Below are 25,723 nucleotides of genomic sequence, written 5' to 3' on the forward strand. Positions count from 1 at the left end.
TGTATTCTCTCCCTCCTTTCTTCACCCCCACAGTGAGCTCCTGGGGCAGAGGGTGAGCAGCCAGACTGAGGTTTGCTGTACTCTTGGACAAGCCTCTTCCCTTCTCTGAGCCTTTTGTTGTTCTAGCTTTAAAATGAGAGTGTTGTCAGAGAGAAATGGTCTCTAAGGTCTCTTCCAGCTCTAACATTCAAGGATTGTATTGATTGTATTGTACTGTTGGATCGCCTGATTCATTCATGGATAGAAACAAATTTCCTGTTGCCATAGAGAACAAGGGCCTTTTGAACTAGAAAAAGATACACCCAACGAGGCAAGATAAATAGTGGAAATGGCATGGACTTTGAGTCAGCCAGACTTGGGTTAAAATCCTGTATACTGGGCAGGTCACTTTGCTTCTCTGAGCTTCTTTCATCATCTATAAAAAGCAGGAACCACCATCCCGACTTCTTAGAGTGAGGTAATGTATGCGACAGTGCCACGGGAGGTGCTCAAGACCTTTATTTTTGAGTGAATGGGGTTCAGCTCTTTCTCCCCAACTCCACTCCACTCTCTCTAGTTCACAAGACACTCTTTTCTCTCTTCTCTAGGCTGCATGTTTCCTGCCAGGCCCTGGCTTCCAAACTTTTCTGGCAGGTCTCCCATGGAGTGTGGGACAATGTGACCTCTCTCACAACTTTCTAAAAGCCCTAGGGTGGATGGTGCAACTGAGGCCAGACCAAGGCTTGGATCTTCAGGGCAACTAGCTGGAAGTTCTGGCCTCCACTAGCTTCACTGGCTCAGCCCTCTCATCCTGGCATCCAACCACCTGGGCCATAACCATCTCGCTAACGACAGAACACTCTGGTTCTTGCGTCACCTTCAGGTTCTGAACATCTCAGTCAACTGTGACAGTGACATGACTGCTTACTAAGTGGCCAAACTCAGCTTGTTGAAGAGCCTAAATCTCTCAGACAACCGCATGACTCGCCTGGCCCAGGGCACCTTCTTGGATCCCCTTTGGACGTCAACCTGAACAACAACTACATTCTGAAAATTTGTTGGCTTGCCCCTGCTGTAGGAGCTCACCTTGGCCAGGAATTCTTTTCATTGCATTTCTTCCTTCAACCTCCCCAACCCGTGGAAGCTCCACTTGAGCCCCAAAGGCCCGCAGTTATCTGCAGCTGAGGAATGGGATGGGGCATACCAGTTTCAACTATTAGACCTGAGCCATAACTGCCTGAGTACCTTACCACTTCTCCCCACTCACCACCATCTCCTCTATCTTAACCTCTCTGACAACGCCCTGGCCTTTCTAGAATCAAATCCCCTATCCCCAACTTAGGAGGTTGCCTATTGGTACCAAGAAGTGACTAGGTGGATTGTGACTGGGAGCGGCCATGACATAATCTCTAATCCGAATAGCATTATCTTGGCATATCCCACTTGACCTAAGTAGGCAGCATTCCCAAGAGTTTTCCTTGGTAGACTTCCTGCCCTCCAGCACCTCAGCCTGGCCTGGAAGTGTCTCCAGAATATGACACCCATTGCCCCATGACATCACCAGTTTTGAGGGCAGTCCCTACTTCTTCATTGTCCTTCTGCCCTTGACATCTCTGGATCTCCAAGGGAATATTATTCAGTCTTTGCCCAGCTGGTTCTTTGAGATGATGCCCAGCCTAGAAGCAATGGACTTGGGGGATAAGGGGTTGCACCTGTGTTGGAGGCATGTTGCCATGGGGAAGATCCCCTCAGTAGGCGTCCCAGCCCTTCAGGGCAGCCTTCCTACTGTAGCATCTGGGTCTTTGAAGGAACAAGCCCAGGATCTTACATTCAGGAGTCTGCTCCTGCCACCCTTTGCTCCTTGGATCTCTCTGGCAACACAGGGCTAACTTTAACCACAGGGACCTTCCAAGGCCTGCAGTTCTCCTTGCAGAAGCTCTGTCTCTAGGGCAATGTGATGAAGGGCTCCCAGGCACGGCCTTCTTGCCTACAGAAACTCAGTACCTTGACTTCTCTGACTACAAGCTGAGCAACCTTCCCAAAGGCCTTGGCTACCTTCTCCTGGCCAATCAGACTGAGCCTTCACTACAATAGCCTGTAGGCCCTGAAGGGAGTAACCCTGAGGGCCATGCCTGACCACCTCACAAGCTTGGCTCTTTCTAGCAATCTTCTTCACTGCTGGATGCTTTCTTTGCTTAGGGCCAATCTGAGTGTGCCAGACTTAGAAGAAGGCCAGAGTGCATATTTCGGCAGTCTGAAGGACTCCTGGGCCTGATTAGTGAGTGCCCATAGTTCACGCTGCATGAGGCATGGGAGCCTTTGGGTTACGTGGACCTCACTGGTGGTGACTGGCTGTCGGTCATCTGCTGTGGTCTGACTACCCTACTGAGAAAGAGCTACTACTTGGCTCTTGATCTGCACTTCCACAGCAACAATATCACCCCAAGGCCTGAGTAGGAAACTGGTGGGTGAAGATTGTGGGTGGGGTTCTTTGGCAAGGCATAGCCCAAAACCCCTTGGGAAGGAGTAAGAGAAGAGAATTAAGAAATACGTGAAGGAGGATGAGCATGAGCAAGCCACAGGGGCTTCCTGTATACAGAGGTGGACATGTTTATCTCTGGCAGCTGAAGCGTGGATCCTCAGAGGACTTTAAAGGGTCATGTTTGGGTCTTTAAGCCAGTGTGTAGCCAGAAAATGGAAATGTGCAGCCTGTCAGAACCACAAGAGACCTTTAGGCACATCTTCCCCTCCCCACTTCCTGAATGGTCATGTAGCCTCTGCTTAGACATTCCCTCTCTCCAGGAAGCCTGTTCTAGCCACGGACAGCTCTGACTCCTAAGACAGACTTTTTGCCTGTACTGAGTCCAAATCTGCTTCCACTCTTGGATTCCAGCTCTGCACTCTGGGTCACATACAAATACATCTGTTTTCTTGGACTCTGACAGAAGTCTGAAGACATGAGACCCATGTTCCCTTGAATCCTCTCTTCTCTCGGCTAGATAGCCCTAGCTCCTTCAATCAATCCTCATGGTACTAAAGTGTCACCAAATGTAACCTATCTGGGTCTCAGTTTCCTCATCTGTAAAATGGGGACTAAACCAGAGAATACATGCAAAAATCTTAGAATAGTGTATGGTATTTTGTAAGCACTCAGTGACTGTGGGTGATTAGAATTAAACTCATATTTCTAGATTTGATCACTCTTTGAAGTAAAAAAGTTGTACCTTATTAATCTCTGTATGCTCAGGGCTTAGTTCAGTGTCTGGCACACAGTAGGCACTTATTTCATGTCGACTGTGAGACAGTGACATGGTCTCTAGTCCTTGTTACATTCTAATCACTCTCCTCTGGACGTATTCTAGTTTGTTCCCTTTAATGTGTGAGGCCCAGAACTGAATACTATCTGGTCATTTCAGGTTCAAGTAAGTCACAAGTGTAAAATCTCAGAGTTCCAGAATCTCACATTGGGGACTGACCTTAAAAGTCATTTATCTACTCCACTGAGTCCGCCTTCACCTCCCAGCTCCTCCATCTGATGCTACAGGCCCCAGCAAGTTGTCATCCAACTCATGAATATCCCAGTGAGCCAGGGTCTGAGAGGACAGTGGTTCCTGTGGGCACTGGAGCCCTGTGACCTCAGCACACCCCAGAAGAAGAGTTAAGGTGCTTGGGTTAGCATCCTGACCAAGGCCAACATCTGTGCTCTGGGCCACTTCCTTTCCTTTCATTTCTAAGTGAAATTACCTTTTTAAATACATGGGTTTGTCCAAGGGAAAAAATAGGTGCTTCTGTATCTGGGCATGTGGAGAGAGCAGTGATGAAAGAGAAAGAGAGAGAGGAGAGAGAGACACACTCAGAGAGAAAGAGAGAGGAGAGAGAGACACACACTCAGAGATAGGCAGAGAGAGGAGAGGTTGAAGAGAGAGAGACAGATGAGAGAGCAAGAAGGAGAGAGAAGAGGAGTGAGTAGAGGCAGGAGAGAGAAGAGAGCCAGAGAGACAGCAATACAGAGAAACCAAGAGACATCCACACACACACATACACAGAGAGAGAGGAGAGAGACAGAGACACAGAGAAAGACAGAAAAGAGAGACAGAGAGGAGAGAGAGACTGAGACACATATACACAGTCAGAGATAGAAAGAGTCAGAGTCAGAGAGAGAGTGTGTGTGTGTGTGTGAGAGAGAGAGAGAGAGCGAGAGAGCGCCAGTGAGTGTGGAGCCAGCAAGAGCAAGTGAGCATGAGATTCAGGCTGTCTGTGAAGCCTGGAATCCTTTCTTGCCTGAATGATGGTACCGAAATTTTGGGGGGGCAATCCAGAGATCGGCAACCTGGGTTTTCCAAGGGGAAGAGCTGCAAAGGCGAGTCAGTCACAGACCCTATAACTAGCCAGATTCTGGTCTCCTTCCTATCAGCTTCCCCCTGAATGTGGTCCCCTCAGGTCTTGGTCAAAGGGTTGGGCATCACAAGGAGCACCCAGCCAGTCCTTTCTCCAGCCACCCCATGGCAGGAACACATATGCAGGCATTTCTGGTGATGCTGGCCTGTAAGGAGTGTGCCAGTCTCCCAGACCAGAGCGATGCTAAGGCACTTAGACCCGCTGCCCAGACAGAAATGAATATGCCTAAATTCTGGGGGAGCTTGGACTCACTGCCACATACTGTCCCAGCAACCACCTGGTTTGGCCTTTGGCTCCCTGAGTTTTCATTCTCAAAGAACCCTTATTAAGGACCTGGGCAGGAGTGGGGCTGGGGCGAGCCCTGCATGAAAGGAATCCAACGCCAGGCCTATACTCACAGAGGGGTACAAGAAAAAAAAAAAAACAGCCAAAAGGCTGCTCAGGCATAAAGGGCATGTCATTAATGAAGCAAACAGGTAACCAGGGCAGAATGAATAATCAACAATCACATCTACATCATATGCAAGAATATGGATAAATGCATACTTGACAGCAGAGAGTGAACAGGAGAAGAGGGAGGCCAGAGCCAGCAAATTGGCCACTCTTCTAACTAATCAGGAAAGGCTCTTGGATAAGGTGGAATTTCAGATTGCTGAGCATGTCTGCCCTCTCTGTAATGTGATTAAAATTGGTTTAGAAATTTATGCTATATTTCAAGTGAGTGCTGTGCTTAAAATGTAATTGCATTTGGCTGCGTATTTGACATGCTTAAAATTAGAGCAGCGTGCATGCAAGAAGGAAATTTGTCTAGAATGGAATTTGCTTCTTAAACCAATGCATAGAAGACCAGTTGCAATCTGAGCCTCTGATGGAGGGTTCCTTCAGGGCTGCCTCTCGGCTGGCTCTCTCTTTGCGCTTCCTGTTCATTCTGGAACTCTTCTCTAGCACTCAGCACGAGGGAAGCTTCTCGACCTCTGACTCCAGAAACCACATTTCTCCTGGCACCTCTCCCTCACATCCACCAGCCTCAGATGGTATGCCAGGCTGGGGCAGTTAGGGACTTTGTCTTTGTCACTCAGGACTTAGGACCTTGTTCTGGGATCTGAAACACCCAGAGCTGGTGCTATGTTCATCCTGGTTTGCTCTCCTTTGTCAGAACCTAAAAGAACTGTTAGGATTGCTGGCTAATTCTCTCCACTGTGGTGGAGGTTGAATGGCTGCTCAAGATTCTGTCACCACCTCAATAGGGATGGTGATGACAAAGGAGAGAAAAAGAGAGAACAAGGAGATGCCATATTTCAGGGTGTCCCAAACTCTTCTCAGACTGGACTTTGGCTGGTTAGCCATGGCCTTGCCAATGGGGGTTACAGAGGAACGGCCTGCCTGTGCGACCCTAGAACCCTAAGGTGGAGAGGGACCACAGGGGTCATCTAATCAGTCAACAAATATTTTGAGCACATACCATATCCCAGGCACTATGCTAGGCGCCGAGGTTATAGACCTGAACAAAACAGGCCTCGTGCCTCCCTCAGGAGCTTCCAGTCTAGTGGGGAAAACAGTCCTTACACAGAAATGTGCAATTGTTTCATTACTTGTAGGTGTGCAAAGTGCTCAGGCAAAGTACAGGTACTTGGCCTAGTTCAATAGTCTAGAAGGCTTCCCTGCAGAATTAACATTTAAGGTCAAGGTCAGTAGGAGGAGAAGTTAACCAGGTGAAGGAGGAGGGATGGGGAGTCGTGAGGGCTCAACGCAGGAGGGAGCAAAGTTCAAAATACTTCATAGACGAATTAGCTTCACACAGGAAAACTGTCCTTCAGGCCAACTGACTTGCAAATGACTGCTTTTGGTCACGAGAAGACCAGACTGTGGCAAGCCTAGTGGAGAGATATGACCCTCCAAACATGCTCATGGACCAAGAGGATCAGCTATGTATTTGATGGACAGCACACTGTCACGCTGGCAAGCGGGCAGGGAGCAGCTTTATTTAACCTTCTTCTGGTCTTATTTTTGGTTTTGGGTCATGGCATCTAGAGGCCTTCAATTTGGCACCAGTCCAAGAGATAGGGCTGGGCTCTGTATATCTCAACTTTCCTTGGTAAACATATTCTACCAAGCCAAGGGAAGGGGAGGAACACTTATCGAGCGCATGCTCTGGGTCAAGTGCTTTTACAAACACCTCATTTAATCCTCAGAGTACACTTAAGGGGTAGGTACCTCTTTGCTTTTGCATATAGGGAAACTGAGGCATAGAGCAGTGAAATAACTTGTTCAAGGTCCCAGCGCTAGAAAGTAGAGGAGCTGGAATTCCAAAATAGGACCAATTCTCAAAGCAAGCTTTTCCTGCAGTTCAACACAGCCTCTCTGCAACAGCTGTGATGCTCCTACCAAGCAGCAGTCTATCCTGGGAGCAGACTCCACTGGGTCCTGTTAGTTCTCCATCCTGGGGCCTACCTTCATGCCCAGCTGAGGCCGCCATCAGCATTCTCATAACACTTGTGAAGGGCCAGCTGGCAGAGACCTTGGCTCCTCTAAGTTCTAATCAGTCAAAGGCTTGATCCAGTGCAGAGGTGCAATTTGAGGGGGAGGGTGCTGAGAGATAGGCTTATAGGGATCTCATTTCATGCTTCTTGGGGGTGAGACTCCCTCCATGTGTCCAGAGCACAATGTGAGGGGGATGATGCCTTGGAGCCTTGAAAGCAGCTCCTCCTTCCCCTAGGGGAGGCGGCTAGTTCTCTGAGCCCTTTCCCCTCCTTGAGATCCTTGGTGTTTCCCACGCCTAGGTCATTTGGCTCTGTGCCCAGGTTGTGTGCAATAACAGGCAGCCCACTCTCGAAAGCTAGCACAAGCCCGTTTTGGGAGGTATTTGTGCTTCCATTATGAACGAAGGCTAGAGGGCAGAAGAAAATGAAGCACGACATCCTCCTGTCTCTTCTGTAGAATGAGCTGAGTTTTACTCTCCAATGTCACCTCCCAAGAGTACCAAGGAAGCTGAGGGGGAGTTTCCTATCAACGATTATAAACCTGGGCTGAAGTCTTTGTCCCTACTGCCATTTTTCTTACTGGACAGGCCTCTTGTGGAAGAACAATACTTTCACTGAACATTGTGACCTCTAGTGCTTGAACCTGACAGTAGATACCAGGCCCTGAAATAGAGGGCTCACGCTCACTGAAGACTGACTTATACTCGACAGCTGAGCCTAAGAACGGTGCTTTCCTGGCAGGTAGAACTCTTGTTTGGGGGAAAAAGATCACTTGGAAAAATAAATGCCAACTCAAAAATCTGCTTGAGGAATAGAGAAGACATGGAAGTGTTGCTGGGTGGGAGGTGGCAGTGGCGAGCTGGACTAAATGACATACTCTAAGATCTCTTCCATCTAGGAGAGTAGAGCATGCCAAGAGAATCAGAGCAAAGGCAAATGTCTGCAGGGATCCCTTGACCTGGCTTGAGAAATCATTCTTTCCCTTTCCAAAGGAGTTTCTCTCCCCAAACCTAGGGACAGAGTACTGGGCTTGGGACTGGATTTATAGAAAATTTTCTCCATGGTAAAGTCTCTTTTTTCCCATCACTAAATCTCCATATCCTTACAAGTACTTTCTTTTCCAATTTCCACCTTTGCTGGAGGGAGAACTAATATGAAGGACTCTCCTGCGGCCCAGAGCCTGACTCTGGCCTTTGCCCAGTTCACCTCTTACTCGTCTGGCCTGGGGTTTATCCTGCAGTCTACTGACCAAAAATGACAGCAGAAAACTCTCTGTTTAACGTGTGTGTACAGGGGTTGTCGTCACATGCCGTCAAGTCAGCTCCGACTCCTGGCGACCCTATGTATGAGTGATGTCCAAAATGTCTTGTCCTCAGTAGCCTTCCTCAGCTTCCGTAGACTCACGCTCTTATGGAGTCCATCCATCTCATACATAGTCTTCCTCTTTTCCTGCTGCCTTTTATCTTCCCAGCATTATTGTCTTTTCCAAAGAATCCTGCCTTCTCGTGATGTGCCCAAAGTGGGACAACCTCAGTTAATCATTTTTACCTCCAGTGGTAGTTCAGGCTTAATTTTCTCTAGGACCCACTTGTTCAGCTTTCTGGCAGTCCAGGGTATCCTTAGAGCTCTCCTCCAACACCATATTTCAATTGAATCAATTTTTTTTCCTGTCAGCCCTTTTCACTGTCCAACTTTCACACCCATACTTAGTAATTGGGAATATGAGGGTGTGGCTAATCTTGGCTCTAGTCTCTAATGACAAGTCCCTACGCTTGATGATCCTTCCTAATTCTTTAATTGTTGCCTTTCCAAGTCTCAGCCTTCTCTTGATTTCTCGGCTGCAGTCTCCATTTAAATTGATGACTGAACCAAGGTAAATCAAATCTTCAACAATTTCAAAGTCTTCATTGTCTACGTTAAAGTTGTGCAGTTCTTCTGTAGTTATGATTTTTGTCTTCTGGATGTTCAAATGCAGTCCTGCTTTGGCACTTTCTTCTTTCACTTTCGTGAGAAGTTGTTTCAAGTCATTGCTGCTTTCTGCCAGTAAGAGGGTATCATCTGCATGTGTTAGATTGTTGATATTTCTTTCACCAATTCTTACTCCTCCTTCATCTGAGTCTAGTACAGTTTTTCATATGATACATTCTGCATACACATTAAACAGATAGGGAGAAAAAAGTGCACTCTTGCCTGACACCTTTGCCTGCAGGAAACCATTCTGTCTCTCCATGTTCTGTCCTGACAGTGGCTTCTTGTCTGCAATACAGCTTATGCATCAGGATGATCAAGTGCTGAGGCACACCGCTTCTTTCAGAGCAGCCCAGAGCTTTTTGTGATTTACACAGTCAAAGGCTTTACTGTCTATAAAACATAGACTAACCTTCTGAAATTCTTTGGAGCGTTCCAGCAGCCAATGAATAATCACAATTAGATCTTGTGTGTGTCTCCCTTTTCAAAGTCCAGCTTGGACATCAGGCATTTCTTGCTCCATATAAGATGAAATCCTTCCTTGTAGCACCTTGAACATCACTGTACTCGCCTGTATGAGGGGCGACGGCTTGAAATAGAGACACTCATTGCTATCTGTGTTGAAAGAAGAAAAATGAGCCCTTTGTTTTGAAGGGAGAAATTTGAAGAAAGTGCCAAGGAAGCCTTCACTTGGGCAAAGAGAGGGAGTCCAGAGGCACCTGAGTACAACTGGTTTATCCTTTTGTTCTCCTCTCAGAATCCCTGGGACTTTTACCAAACTGAGATCAAGATAAGTAACTTCTCACAAAGAATTAAACACACACACACGGAGTGGATGTAGACTCACAGAGTTCCCAGACTGGTGGCTGCTAGGTGTCTACCTTCCACATTTGGTGTTATGCTGAGTCTCAACCCAAACAGCCTAGAATTCATTGCCTTACACCTGGCTTCCCTCGCCCATTTATACTAATCCTGCTGGGCATCTGAGTTTGCAACCCCTGTTACAACTCTGCCATGGAACAAGGAACGAGAATCCCAATGATAACTACAACCACAGCAACAAGCCTGATATTTGTATAATGATTTAGATCCATGGACCAGCACCATCAGCAGCACCTGAAAGCTTGTTAGAAATGCAGAACCTCAGGCTCCTGAATCAGAATCTGCATTTTAACAAGATCCCTATGTGATTCAACGTACACTAAAGTTCGAGAAGAATTTGTTAGTAGACCACGGTCAATTGCTTGGGAACTTGGTCAGAGTTCTTGGGACTCGGGACTACCTGCTATGTTTCCTATTTTGTCACCTCTCATCAGTGACTCTATACCCTAAATCCTAAAGGGCCTATGAGTTTGTTTCAGGAACAGCAAGAAAGCGGGGAATTAGAGAAATGTATCCGACTTTGTAGGCAGTCTGGGAGGGGAGAGGTGATGGTAGCTAAAAGGGAGGGACACGCATGGACCCAATTCCTGGGGCCTATGGGAAAGTCAGAGTGCTCCCCAATATCCATTCCCAAGTATATTTAGATGTGATCTGGTTACCAGATATTAAAGCAGGGCTAAGAAAGCAAGAGTTATGGAAATGAAACCAGGCTGCTGAACACAAATATAGAACAAACGTTTTAGTTCTAAAGTTTAACCAAACTCTAAAATGTTCTCTGCTATAAGACTGTCATCCAACCTCAGCTTGCACTCCTCCAGTGACACGGAGCTCATTACCCAACAAGGTATCTATTCTGATTCATGGTTGATTGGTTCTGTCAGAAAGTTGATTCCTTGTGTTGAGCTGAAATATGCTTCCCTATGGTTTCTATCCATTTATGGGTCCTAGCTCTGCCCCTTGGAACCCCCACCCCATCTGCTCTTGCTGTCTTGTAACAGCCCTTCAGAAGTACAGACACTATGTTGCCTTTAGTCGTCTCTTCTCTAAGCTAAACAGCTCCAGCTCCTTCAACTGTTTCTCATGGGACCTGGGTTCCAGCTCTCTCCCTAGTCTGTCTGTGCTCCCCTTAACCAGAACCCAAGCAGGGTTAAGTGCAAAGGTGCAAAAAGAGAGACGAAGAGGCTAAGCAGTGGCCTGAACTGATGGCTGGAGACAGGGCTCCAAGCGTCTGCCCAAGAGGCTCAGCTTAGACTCTGAGGGCAGGCCTTTAGTAAGATGAATAATAAAGGACTTTCATTCATTTTGAGAACATTTTTAGAACCTGGTTCTTCGCAACAGAGGCAAAACAAGGTAGGTTTTAAGCAGTTAGCCCTCGGTGCAGTACTGGTTCCTATCCACCTGTGGAGGACACATCAGCAGTTTTATCTCCACCTCCCCACCACTACCACCATCCCCGCTTTGCCTTCCTTCATTCACTTTCTAGGGTGGAGCTCGAGTCACCCTGTCAGGGACTGTCTTTGCCAGCCAAGTACCCTAGTAAGACCATCCAGGAGAGGGTGCAGCCCTCACTTTGCCGCCTCCTCTGTCTCCTCGTGAGCACTTATCTGGTCACAAGGCTATCTTTTTCACTTACCGGGTGATTTTCACGAATCTGCTTGAACATTCCACTGCCTAACCTACTTTTCTAGGTCACACTTTCAGAGGCCCTGGGCCCCCCAGCTATGCTGAATAATATAAACATTAACACTAATAGCTAATACTTATTGAGGGTTGAGTATTTATTATGTTTCAAGCACTTTACATATATTAACTTATTTAATCCTCACAACAAACTTATGAGGTGGGTACTATCTATTATTAGCCTCATTTTCCAGATGAGGAAATTGAAGCACAGAGAGCTTAACTAACTTGCCAAAGGTGGCATGGGAAATAAATAGTAGTATTTAGAATGTGGCTCCAAAGCCCACATGCTTAGCCACTGTCAAAATACATGCCCAGTGTATGCACAGACCACCTCCATCAGAATCACTCGGAGAGCTTATTAAAAAGCTCCAATTCCTAAGGAGAACTATTCCTCCACGCTCTGTCTCACAAAGTGCACCTATCTTCCCTTCATTTTCTGAGGCCCGTGAATCTCATAAGCCAGTACAGGCATACCAAAATGAGGTATTGCAGTTTGCTTTATTGTGCTTTTCAGATACTGCGTTTTTTACAAATTGAAAGTTTGTGGCAACTCTGCGTTGAGCAAGTCTATCAGTGTCTTTTTTTTTTAGTAACCTTTTTGAGATTGTAATGGTTTATAACATTGTGTAATTTCGGATATACATGATCGTTTATCAATTTCTGAATACACTTAAACGTGCTCACCCCAAGTAGTCTAATTTTTGTCCATCACCATACATATGTGCCCCTTTATCCCTGTCACCCACCCCCAAACCCCTTCCCCTCTGATAACCACTAATCTGTTCTCTTTATCCATGTATTTGTTATCTTCCACATGTGAGTGAAATCATGCAATGTTTGTCTTTCTCTGTCTGGCTTATTTCGCTTAACATCATAACCTCAGGTCCATCCATGTTGTTGCAAATGGGATGATGGGGTTCAAGGAAGGTCACCTCAAGATGCACCACACTGGTATGTGGATTATTTTGAACTGAAGACAATAAAGGTTCAGAAGACTCAGGAAGAACATTCGACTTTCCCCCTAAACTGCCTAAAATAATTTAACATAGAAGGCCTGTTCCATGAAGGAGCTCATACCATATGATAGCTATAGTATAATGTAAAACAGGTGCGACAGAAAGACACCAACAAACCCATTTTTTGGCCCAGGAAAACCTGCTTGACAAATATTTGCATTTCCATCTCCATGTAAATTGCCTTCCTCCCCTCTGAAATCCCAAATCACTACCAATCACTACCCCCAACATCCTCCTTGTATGTAGCTGAAGATATTTAAACAGGCAGCCTCGGCCAGATGGCTGAGTTACTCAGTTTTTCCTGAGTTTCTCCCATATATACATGTTATTAAACTTTGTTGGATTTTTCTCCTGCTAATCTGCCTTTTTAATTATTTGACAAGCCATAAGAACCCTAAGGGAAGGAGGGGAGAATTCTCCCACTTTGCCGACAGGGACAATTTTGTCCTTTTTATGGCTGAGTAGTATTCCATTGTGTATACATCTACTACATTTTATTTATCCATTCATCTGTGGAAGGGCGCTTGGGTTGCTTCCACATCTTGGCTATTGTGAATAATGCTGCAATGAACATAGGGGCACATAAATCTCTTTGATCATTGATTTCAAGTTCTTTGGATAAATACCCAGTAGCGGGATAGCTAGATTGTATGGTACTTCTATTTTTGATTTTTTGAGAAATCTCCACACTGTTTTCCATAGTGGCTACACCAGTTTGCATTCCCATCAGCAGTATATGAGGGTCCCCTTTTCATTACACCCTCTCCAACATTTATGGTTTTTGTCTTGGTCATTACAGCCATTCTGACTGGTGTAAGGTGATACCTCTTTGTAGTTTTGCTTTGCATTTCCCTAATAATTAGTGATGTTGAGCATCGTTTCATGTGTCTGTTGGCCATCTGTATATCTTCTTCAGGAAAATGTGTGTTCATATCCTCTGCTCATTTTTTGACTGGGCTTTTGTTTTTTTGTTGTTGAGTAGTATGAGTTCTTTATATATTTGGGATATCAACTCCTTGTTGGATAAATGATTTACAAATATTTTCTCCCAGTTGGCAGGTTGTCATTTCATTCTGTTCATAGTTTCCTTTGCTTTGCAGAAGTTTTTAGTCTGATGTATTCCTATTTGTTAACTTTTTGTTTTGTTTCATTTGCCCGAGTAGACATGGTATTCGAAAAGATGTTGCTAAAACCAATGTCAAAGACTGTACTGAGTGTGTTTTGTTCTAGGAGTTTTATGGTTTCAGGTCTTACATTCAAACCTTTAATCCACTTTGAGTTAATTTTTGTGTATGGTGCAAGATAATGGTTTACTTTTATTCTTTTGCACGTGGCTGTCCAGTTTTCCAAACACCATTTATTGAAGAGACTTTCCTTTCTCCATTGTATGTTCTTGGCTCTTTTGTCGAAGACTAACTGTCCACAGACATGTGGTTTTATCTCTGGGCTTTCAATCCTGTTCCATTGATCTGTTGGTCTGTTTTTCTGGCAGTACCATGCTCTTTTGATTACTATAGCTTTGTAATGTGTTCTGAAGTCAAGGATTGTGATGCCTCCAGCTTTGTTCCTTTTTTCTCAGGATTGCTTTGGCTATTCAGCATCTTTTGTTGTACCATACGAATTTTTAAATTTTTTGCTCTATTTCTGTGAAGGATGTCATTGAGATTCTGATTGAGATTGCGTTGAATCTGTAGATTGCTTTAGGCAATATGAACATTTTAACTATGTTTATTCTTCCAACTTCAGCATCACTCTTCAAACAGCATTTGCTCACTTCCTGTCTCTGTGTCAAATTTTGATAATTCTCACAATATTTCAAAACTTTTTCATTGTTATTATATTTGTTAGGGTGATCTGTGATGAGCGATCTTTGATGCTATTACAATAATTGTTTTGGGGCACCACAAACTGTGCCCATATAATTGACAAATGTTGTGTGTATTCTGACTGCTCAACTGACTGGTCATTCATGCATCTCTCTCCCTCTCCTCAGGCTTCCTTATTCCCTGAGACACAACAATATTGAAATTGAGCCAATTAATAACCTTACAATGTCCTCTAAGTGTTCAGGTGAAAGGAAGAGTTGTCCACCTCTTACTTTAAATCAAAAGCTAGAAATGAAGAAGCTTTGTGAGGAAGGCATGTAGAAAGACAAGGTAAGCTGAAAGCCAGGCCTCTTGTGTCACACACTTAGCCAAGCTGTGAATGCAAAGGAAAAGTCCTTGAAGGAAATTGAAAGTGCTACTCCAGTGAATACACAAATAATAAGAAAGCCAAAACTAGTGATGTCAGCATCATGGCAGAGTGAGTTCTCCTGGAGATCTCCCCCCTCCACCATACAACGAAAAAGACATTCATACTCCACCAGAGGACATCCACATAACACAAAAGACTTCTGAGGGACCCACAAAACCAAATGTCTGAGAGTGGAGTGGTTGGAGCTCTGCTCGGAGGAGGTAGAATGAGGTAAGAGAAAACTTCACTCCTTCCCCAAAAGACTGTGATTCGGGACTGCACGTGATCTCTGCGAGGGAAGCAAGAGGGGAGGGGATGCTCGTTTGTGGGAACATCAAAGATACCAAAGGTCCCTTGCAGCCTAGTGGAAAGCCCCTACCAAGATGAAAGCTAATGTGGGCTTGACCTCATCGAGCCAACACCCCAGGAGAGCAGATAGTGAGAGCAGAGTGAGTAAGCCCATGAGAGCATGCAGAAGAAAGCACCCCTCCCCCCAGCCCGCCCAGTGCTGGCTCCAGTGCCTGGGATCCCAAGAGAACACAGAGGGCTCCGAATATGCAGCTCTTGACCCTCACCCAGTGGCAACAGGTGATAACTGTGACCAAATAATACCAGGATACAAAAGAACAAAATCATGCTCTCTAGTAGTATCAATACTTATATTAAATCTCTAGACCAGAGAGAAAATGACAAGTACCCAGAAATCAGTCCTGAAGACACAGAAATATGTACTCTAAATGAAAGAGAATTCAAAATAGCTATTTATCAAAAAACTCAATGAGTTAAAAGAGAATGTAGAGAAACAATTCAATGAGTTCAGGAGCTACGTCACAAAAGAGATTGAAACTATAAAGAAGAATCAATCAGAGATATTAGAGATGAAATACACAATTGATGAGATAAAACAAAATATGGATTCCCTGAATGCTCGAGCAGACATCATAGAGGAGAAAATCAGCATAACTCAGGATAGACATGTTGAAATGCTCCAGATAGAAGAGGAGAGAGAACTAGGACTAAAAAGAAATGTAGAAAGTCTCCGAGAAATATCCAACTCAATTAGGAAATGCAAAACAAGAATTATAGGTATTCAAGAGGGAGAAGAGAAGGAGAATGGAGCAGAAAGCTTGTTGAAATAAATAATAGCAGAGAACTTCTGACACCTAAGAAAGAAGATGGAAATCCATGTGGAAGAGGCTATCAGATCTCCTAAATATGTTAATGTAAAAAGACCTACTGCAAGGCATATATTAGTGAAACCGGCAAAACTGAATGACAAAGAAAGAATACTAAAGGCAGCAAGGCAGAAGAAAATAACCTACAAAGGAACCCCCATCAGGCTTTCAGTGGATTTCTCTGCAGAAATCTTACAGGCTTGGAGAGACTGGAATGATATATTCAAATCTGTGAAGGACAGAAACTTTCAGCCAAGAATACTCTATCCAGTGAAAATATCCTTCAGATATGAGGGAGAAATAAAAACATTCCCAGACAAACATAAGCTGAGGGAGTTTGCAGCCATGAGACTCCCCCTACAAGAAATCCTCAAGAAGGCCCTCATACCTGAAAAAAAAAGAGAGAAAGGGGTTAAAAAGTGTGGAGTAAGGAGATAAATAGGTAGAATCAGAGGAGGATAGCAAATACTCCAGAAGAGCATTAAAGACAAAGGGAAGGAAAACACCAAAAACAAAGATAACCTTGTCATTTTAACCACAATTTATAACACAAGATGGAATAAGATGTGAGGAAAACAACTTAGGAGGGGAGGAGTAAAGGGACTGAATCGGTTTAGTCTAAAGAAATTAGAGGCCATCAGAAAAGGGACTAACTTTGTCCACGAGATTTTAAATACAAACCTCAGGGTAACCACTAAACAAAAAAGGAGAACAGAGATGCAAATAACAAATAAGGAGAAAACAAAGAAATACAACATAAAAAACTACATAACTTGATTGGTAGACCAAAATACACAGGAGGAGAAACAAAGGAAATTCAGGAGAATGGGAAAATGAGTAATAAAGTGGTAGCATTAAGCCCTCATATATTGATAATCACTCTAAATGTAAATGGATTGAATTCTCCAATAAAAAGACACAGAGTGGCATAATGGATTAAAGAACAGGACCTAACAATATGTTGCCTCCAGGAAACACATCTCAGTTCCAATGACAAACATGGGCTCAGAATGAAGGAATGGAAGATGATATTCCAAGCTAATGACAAACAAAAGAAAGCAGGTGTTGCAATACTTATATCATATATGCACCCAACACAAGAGCACCAAAGAACATAAAGCAACTATTAACAAACCTAAAAGAAGACATTAATAATAACACAATAATAGTAGGGGACCTCAACACTCCACTCACATCACTGGATAGATCATCCAGACAGAAAATCAACAAGGAAACAGGGGAATTAAACAAAAAGCTAGACCAGTTGTACTTAATAGACATATATAGAACAATTCATCCAAAGACAGCAGAATACACATTCTTCTTAAGTGAACACAGAACATTCTCAAGAAAGACTATATGTTGGGAAACAACAATAAATTTAAGAAGATTGAAATAATAACAAGTATCTTTTCTGATCACAATGCTATAAAGCTAGAAATTAATTACAAGAAAAAGCTGAGAAAGGGACAACGAAGTGGAGACTAAACAACATGCTATTGAACAAGCAATGGATCATTGAAGAAATTAAAGGAAAAATAAAAAAATATCTAGAGGCAAATGAAAATGAAAACATACCATATCAACTCATATGGGATGCAGCAAAAGCAGTACTAAGAGGGAAATTCATCGCAATACAGGCACACCTTAACAAACAAGAAAAGTCCCAAATAAGCAATCTCAAACTACACATAACTGAATTAGAAAAAGAAGAACAAACAAAACCCAAAGTCAGCAGAAGGAGAGAAATAATAAATATCAGAGCAGAAATAAATGCTATTGAAACAAAAAAGGCAGTAGAAAGGATCAATGAAACAAAGAGCTGGTTCTTTGAGAAGATAAATAAAATTGACAAACCCCTAGCCAGACTTACAAAGAAAAAAAGAGAAAGCTCAGATAAATAAAATTAGAAATGAGAGGGGAGAAATAACAATGGATACCACAGAAATACAATGGATTATAAGAGAATACTACGAAAAACTATATGCCAACAAAATAGACAACCTGGAGGAAATGGATAAATTCTTAGACTCTTACAGCCTTCCAAAGCTGAATCAAGAAGAAATAGAGAATCTGAATAGACCAATCACAAGTAAAGAGATTGAAACAGTAATCAAAAGCATCCCAAAGAATCAAAGCCCAGGACCAGATGGCTTCCCTGGGGAATTCTACCAAACTTTCAGAGAGGATTTAATACCTATCCTTCTCAAGCTATTACAAAAAATTAGGGAGGATGGAACACTTCCTAACACATTCTATGAGGCCAACACCACGCTGATACCAAACCCTGACAAGGACAACACAAAAAAGGAGAACTACAGGCCAATATCGCTGATGAACATAGATGCAAAAATCCTCAACAAAATATTGGCAACCAGAATACAGCAATACATTAAAAAGATCATACATCATGATCGAGTGGGATTTAAACCAGGGACACAGGGATGGTTCAACATCCCCAAATCAATCAACATGATACACCACATCAACAAACTGAGGAATAAAAACCATATGATCCTCTCAATAGATGCAGAGAATGCATTTGACAAGATCCAACAGCCATTTATGATAAAAACTCTTATCAAAATGGGGATAGAAGGAAATTACCTCAACATAATAAAGGCCATATATGACAAACCCACAGCCAACATCATACTCAATGGGGAAAATCTGAATGGCATCCCTGTGAGAACAGGAATAAGACAAGGAGGCCCACTATCACTGCTCTTATTCAACATAATCCTGGGGGCTTTGGCCAGAGCAATTAGGCAAGAGAAAGGAATAAAAGAAATCCAAATAGGCACTGAAGAAGTGAAACTCTCACCGTTTTCAGACAACATGATCTTATATAGAGAAAACCCTAAAGAATCCATCGGAAAGCTATTAGAAATAATTAACAACTACAGTAAAGTTGTAGGGTACAAAATCATCTTACAAAAATCAGTTGCATTTCTGTACTTTAATAACAAGCTTATGGAAAGGGAACTCAAGAATACAATTCCATTTACAATCGCAACTAAAAGAATAAAGTACCTAGGAATAAATTTAACCAAGGAGGTGAAGGACTTATACAATGAAAACTATAAGACATTATTGAAAGAAACAGATGATGACATAAAGAGATGGAAAGAGATTCCATGCACATGGATTGGAAGAATAAACATAGTTAAAATGTCCATACTACCCAAAGCAATCCACAGATTCAATGCAATCCCAATGACATTCTTCATGGAAATAGAGCAAGGAATCTCAAAATTCATATGGGGCCACCAAAGACCCAAAATTGCTAAAGCAATCCTGAGAAAAAAAAAAAACGAAGCTGGAGGCATCACAATCCTTGACTTCAAAATGTACTACAAAGCCATAGTGGCATGGTACCAGTACAAAAACAGGCACACAGATCAATGGAACAGAACTGAAAGCCCAGAAATAAAACCACACATCTACGGACAGCTAATCTTGGACAAAGGTGCCGAGAACATACAATGGAGAAAAGACAGTCTCTTCAATAAATGGTGTTGGGAAAACTGGACAGCCACATGCAAAAGAATGAAACTAGATCACTATCTCAGGCCATACACAAAAATAAACTCAAAATAGATCAAATACTTGAAGGTCAGTCCTGAAACCATAAAGCTCCTGGAAGATATTATAGGTAGTATACTCTTTGACATGGAACTTAAAAGGATCTTTTTGAATACCATGTCTTCTCAGACAAGAAAAACAAAAGAAAAAATAAACAAGTGGGAGTTCATCAGACTAATGAGCTTCTGCAAGACAAAAGAAACTAGGATCAAAACAAAAATACAATCCACCAATCTGGAGAAAATATTTGCAAATCATATATCCGATAAGGGGTTAATCTCCATAATATATAAAGAACTCACACAACTGAACAACAAAATAACAAACAGCCCGATCAAAAAATGGGCAGAGGATATCAACAGACATGTTTCAAAGAAGATATACAGATGGCCAATAAACACACGAAAAGGTGTTCAACATCACTAATCATCAGGGAAATGCAGATCAAAACTACACTAAGATTCCACCTTACGCCTGTTAAAATGGCTATAATCACTAAGACTAAAAATAACAAATGTTGGAGAGGGTGTGGAGAGAAGGGAACCCTCAAACACTGCTGGTGGGAATGCAAACTGGTGCAGCCACTGTGGAAAACAGTATGGAGATTCCTCAAAAAACTAAAACTGGAACTACCATATGACCCAGCTATCCCACTACTGGGTATCTACCCAAACAACTTGAAATCAACAATCCAAAGTAACAGATGTACCCCTATGTTCACAATAACCAAGACATGGGAAACAATCCAAGTGCCCATCGACTGATGATTGGATAAAGAAGATGTGGTATACAGTGGAATAATACTCAGCCAGAAAAAAGACAAAATCATCCAATTTGCAACAACATGGATGGACCTGGAGGGAATTACGCTAAGTGAAATAAGCCAGACTAAGAAAGACAAACACCAGATGATTTCACTCATATGTGGAATATAAACAAGCACATGGACAAAGAAAATAGTTTAGTGGTTACCAGGTGAAGGGGGGTGGAGGGTGGGCGCAGGGGGTGAAGGGGAACACCTATGTGATCACAGACAAGAAGTAATGTACAACTGAAATTGCACAATGATGTAAACTATTATGAACTCAATAAAAAAAAAAAGAGAATGCCCAACAACCTTATAGCTGATATGGAGAAAGTTTCAATGGGGTCTGGATAGAAGATCAAACCAGCCACAACATTCCTTTAGGCCAAAGCCTAATCCAGAGCAAGGCAATCTGCAGCAGGTTATCCAGAAGATCCAGCTAAGATAATTAATGAAGGTGGCTATCCTAAACGACAGATTTTCAATGTAGGCAAATCAACCTTATATTGGAGGAAGATGCCATCTAGGACTTTCATAGCTAGAGAGGAGAAGTCAATGCCTGGCTTCAAACCTTCAAAGGACAGGCTGACTCTCCTGTTAGGGGCTAATGCAGCTGTTAGCTTTAAGTTGAAGCCAATGCTCATTTACCATTCCAAAACTCCTAGGACCCTTAAGAATTATGCCAAATCTACTCTGCCTGTGTTCTATAAATTGAACAACAAAGCCTGGATGACAGCACATCTGTTTACAACATGGTTTACTGAATATTTTAAGCCCACTATTGAGACCTACCACTTAGAAAAAAGGATTCCTTTCAAAATATTACTGTGCATTGACAAGTCACCTAAGAGCTCTGATGGAGATGTACAACAAGATTAATGTTATTTTCATGTCTGCTAACACAGCATCCATTCTGCAGCCCACGGATCAAGAAGTGATTTTGACTTTCAAGTCTTATTATTCAAGAAATACAGAGCCAGCCCTGATGGCTTAGCGGCTAAAGTTCAGTGCTCTCACTGCTTTGGTGGCCTGGGTTCATTTCCCGGTGAGGAAACCACATTACTCATCTGTTAGTAGCAATGCTGTGGTGGGGGCTCACATAGAAGAACTAGAAGGACTTAGAACTAGGATACACAACCATGTACTGGGGCTTTGAGGAGAAAAAAAAAAGGAAATACATTTTGTAAGTGTATAGCTGCCATAGATAGTGATTCCTCTGATGGATCTGGGCAAAGTAAATTGAAAACCTTCTGGAAAGGATTCACCATTCTCGATGTCATTAAGAACATTCATGGGGCCAGCCTGGTGGCACAGCAGTTAATTTTGCACATTCTGCTTCTTGGCGGCCCAGGGTTCGCCGGTTTGGATCCTGGGTGTAGACATGGCACCCCTTGGCAAAAGCCATGCTGTGGTAGGCGTCCCACGTATAAAGTAGAGGAAGATGGGCACAGATGTTAGCTCAGGGCCAGTCTTCCTCAGCAAAAAGAGGAGGATTGGCAGTAGTTAGCTCAAGGCTAATCTTCCTTAAAAAAAAAAAGAACATTCGTGATTCATGGGAGGAGGTCAAAATAGCAATACTAACAGGAGTTTAGAAGAAGTTGATTCCAACCCTCGTGGATGACTTTGAGGAGTTAAGACTTTAGCGGAGGAAGTAACTGCAGATGTGGTGGAAACTAGGATTAGAAGTGGTGGCACAGTGGTTAAGTTTGCATGTTCTGCTTCGGTGGCCTGGGGTTCTCTGGTTTGGATCCCGTGTGTGGACATGGCACTGCTTGGCACGCCACGCTGTGGTAGGCGTCTCACATACAAAGTAGAGGAAGATGGGCACGGATGTTAGCTCAGGGCCAGGCTTCCTCGGGAAAAAAGAGGAGGATTGGCAGCAGATGTTAGCTCAGGGCTAATCTCCTTCAAAAAAACAAACAAAAAAAGACAAATTTTAATGGTAAAGATATTAAAATTCAGTAAAAGTTTCCATATACACAATAAAATTTGCATTTATAAAAGCAAAACAAAAAAGTGGAGCCTGAAAATGTAACTGAATCGCTGCAATCTCATGATACAACTTTAATGAATGAGGAGTTGCTTCTTACAGATGAGCAAAGAAAGTGGTTTCTTTAGTTGGAATCTATGCCTGGTGAAGATTGTTGAAATGACAATAAAAGATTTGGAACATGGCGTAAACTTAGTTGATACAGCAGCGGCAGGGTTTGAGAGGATTGACTCCAATTTTGACAGAAGTTCTGTGGATAAAGTGCTATCAAACAGTATCATGTGCTTCAAAGAAATGGTTGGTGAAAGAAAGAGTCAATCGATGTGGCAAACTTCATTGCTGTCTTATTTTAAGAAATTGCCACAGCCACCCCAACCTTCAGTAACCACCACCCTGACCAGTCAGCAGCCACCAACATTGAGGCAAAACCCTCCACCAGCAAAAAGACCATGACTCACTGAAGGCTCAGATGATGCTTATCATTCTTTAGCAATAAAGTATTTTTTAAATTAATGTATGTACATTGTTTTTTTTAGGCATAATGCTATTGTACACAATAGACTACCGTATAGTAAACTTTTACATGCACTGGGAAAACCAAAAAATTCATGACTCGCTTTACTGCGATATTAGCTTTATTGCGGTCGTCTGGAACCGAACCTGCAAAATCTCCAAGGTATGCCAGTATGTCTCTCAAACCCAGAGGTCATCAGAACGGCCTTCAGAGCTCATTAAAAATGCAGGCACTGGAGCTCTACCTCCAGAGAGTCTGATTCAGTAGGCCTAGGGTGGGATCCAGAAATGAGCAATTGCCATCATTTTAACTATCATAAACTCTGAGTAATCCTCACTGCAGGTTTTCTCCAGCTTTCTTTACCCACTCCCGGCCTCCTAATGGCTCAGCAAAGGTCCTCATCATCTCCTTTACCTGATGTGGGATCTCTCAGCTCTCTACCACACAGACCTCTCCTTTCTGCAGATCTTAGAAGATGCTTTTCCATTGGACAAAACTGTACATATATGGGTTCTTGATCCATCTCCTTCTGGCCTCCTGGGGAGGATCAAGCACTTTTGTTCCCTTTCCCCTTCTCTCTCTGGCTTCTCTCCTGACACCTTAAATTCATTCAACTCTGCTTACAAAAGAAGAACAAAAAACAAACCTCCCTGATTTCTTCATGAACTACTGTTCTCTCTTTTCATTCACTGTAAACTTCTTGAAAGAGTAGTTTGCAACATCCTTGGACACGTTACTTAACCACTCTGTACATCAGTTTCCTCACCTCTAAAATAAGGGTTATAATAATACATGCCTCCTAGAAGTAGAGACTAGTACATTTATTAACATACGTAAAGTACTTAGAGCAATTCTTTGCACATGGTAAGTGTTCACTATAATAATTATTAGCCATATACATGATAGCTACTATTGTTATTATTATTCACAATGTCCAACAACCTAGTCTCAGTCTTCATCCTGAAATTCTGTGACCTCCAGTTCGGCTTGCCTTCTCCTTCTTTTGTGTTTTTATTGTTATTTTTTGAAGAGTAACACACATACAGAAAAGTGCCCATTTCATAAGGAAAAATCAAACGAATATGCCTGTTAGGACCAGTGCTCAGCTGAAGAAACAGAGCAGCACCTTACTCCCAGAAGCCTCCCTCCCCCTGCTCTCTTAGTCACTTCACCTTTTGTAAGAATTTCTTTTTAATATTTATGGGGTTTTATTTAATATCTAAAACTTTGTAAGGAAAATTAATTTTACTGTAAATTACACATTAGCTTGTATAATCTTATTATACAAATTACTTTGCAGCTTCATTTTTCTAATAAGTCCTTAAAATATAAAGCTTTTTCAGGAAAACATTGAATTTTTTTAATTTGAATTATTTGCTATAACGATTTTCACTGTTTTAAGGAAGATTTTAACTTTTAATCGTGTTAACTATTGTGCATAGAGTTAGCAAATTACATCGCTGAAATGTTTAAAATTTTAACATTTAGAGCAAGCCTGTTTGGGGACACTTTTATTCACTGAGAAAAAAATCACGGCTGATTGTTTTCCATTAAATAAAAAAAAAGGAAATCACTTGCAATTTAAAAGGATTTTTTTCTTATTTAAAGAAAAGTATTTTGTTTGCAGAAAAAAATACCACAAAATAATTCTAATGAGTGTCTTACAGTATCTAGGAATCTTTCCACTGATTTGTTTTTACTGAAATACAATGTAAAATGAAATGTAATATATGCTCACGGTTGATAATCTGGAGAAATTAAGTTCACCTATAATTCCACTGGGAGAAAAACTTCTGTTAATATTCAGTGTCTATTCTTGCCTATTCCATGCGAGTGGATCCATTAGAGTTGCTCCCAATAATCCTGTCTGCCCATCGCCCTTCCCACCTTGGCCTGGGGAACTTCCCTTCTATCTTCAAGGATCAGGGAGGGGAGTACACCAAAGCTAAACATTTGACCGGGCTTAAAGTAGACGAACAAGCAAAAAGAACACAAGAAAGCAAAACAAAAAGTTCTTGAATTTCAAAGCTTCTGCTGCAGTTTCTTTGTGTCACCAGGGTTTAACGGTTCTGCTTTTCCATAAGGCATTGTAGTGGGCCTCAGGTCTCCCCACCAGTAGAAGAAGGAATAAATAGAAACTGCTTTGCAACTGATGTAAAACTCAAAATCCGCTGTGGGTCCAAATTCAGGAAAAAATTTTACTGCTTTTAAAATGTGGATTTAGACTTTATTATCGCTGCTCTCCTTGAAAGGGGTGGGATGTGCATATGAAAGGAGAGAGGCTCTGAAATCCGGTCAGATAGTTATCTACTGCAGACCTACAGGAAGAAGGATGCAGAGCATATCACACCGCGGAGAGTGCCAGAGCCGTCCCTGCATGGCCCTGCTGAAGCTCCTGTCTTACCATCATCAACTGAACAATTCTGAGTTTGGCGACAGCACTGTTGAGAGTTACTGCTGGGTGACTGTTGACACACGTTTGGCTTGCTGCTAACTTTATTTTTTTAATTTTATTTATATATTTAAAATTTTAAACTATATTTATATTTTGAACAAGCAGTGCCTTCGCACCCTATTCTTAGCCACTGAGTGTGTCTCTATCTTAGAATGGATAGTTTGTGCTTGCTCACATTCACACATTCTTTCCTTTTGATTGGGGCTCAGAGGTACGAAAAACTTTAGTGTACAAAGGCTGTCTATATGAAAGTGAAGTTATTCTACTTGATTGGTAATTCAAGGGGTGTTTAAAGGTTTATCTCAGTGAACCATTTCCTGAGTTCCTCCCGCCAGAAACCAGGGAACCACCTCCGATCCTGCCTTCGTCTTTACTCCCCACATAAAACAAACGTTAATTCTACTCCCAGCATCCACCACTTTGGTCCCCTCTTCTCTCCCTGCTGCCACAGCCCCAGGCCAGCTCCCCATCATCTGTCATGAATTAAAAGAGAGCCTCTCAAATCACCTTCTTGCCTCCAATTCAATCTCCTTGCAATCCATTCTTTCCCCAAGTGCC

This window comes from Equus quagga, chromosome 10 (genome assembly GCF_021613505.1).
Source record: "Equus quagga isolate Etosha38 chromosome 10, UCLA_HA_Equagga_1.0, whole genome shotgun sequence".
NCBI lineage: Eukaryota > Metazoa > Chordata > Mammalia > Perissodactyla > Equidae > Equus > Equus quagga.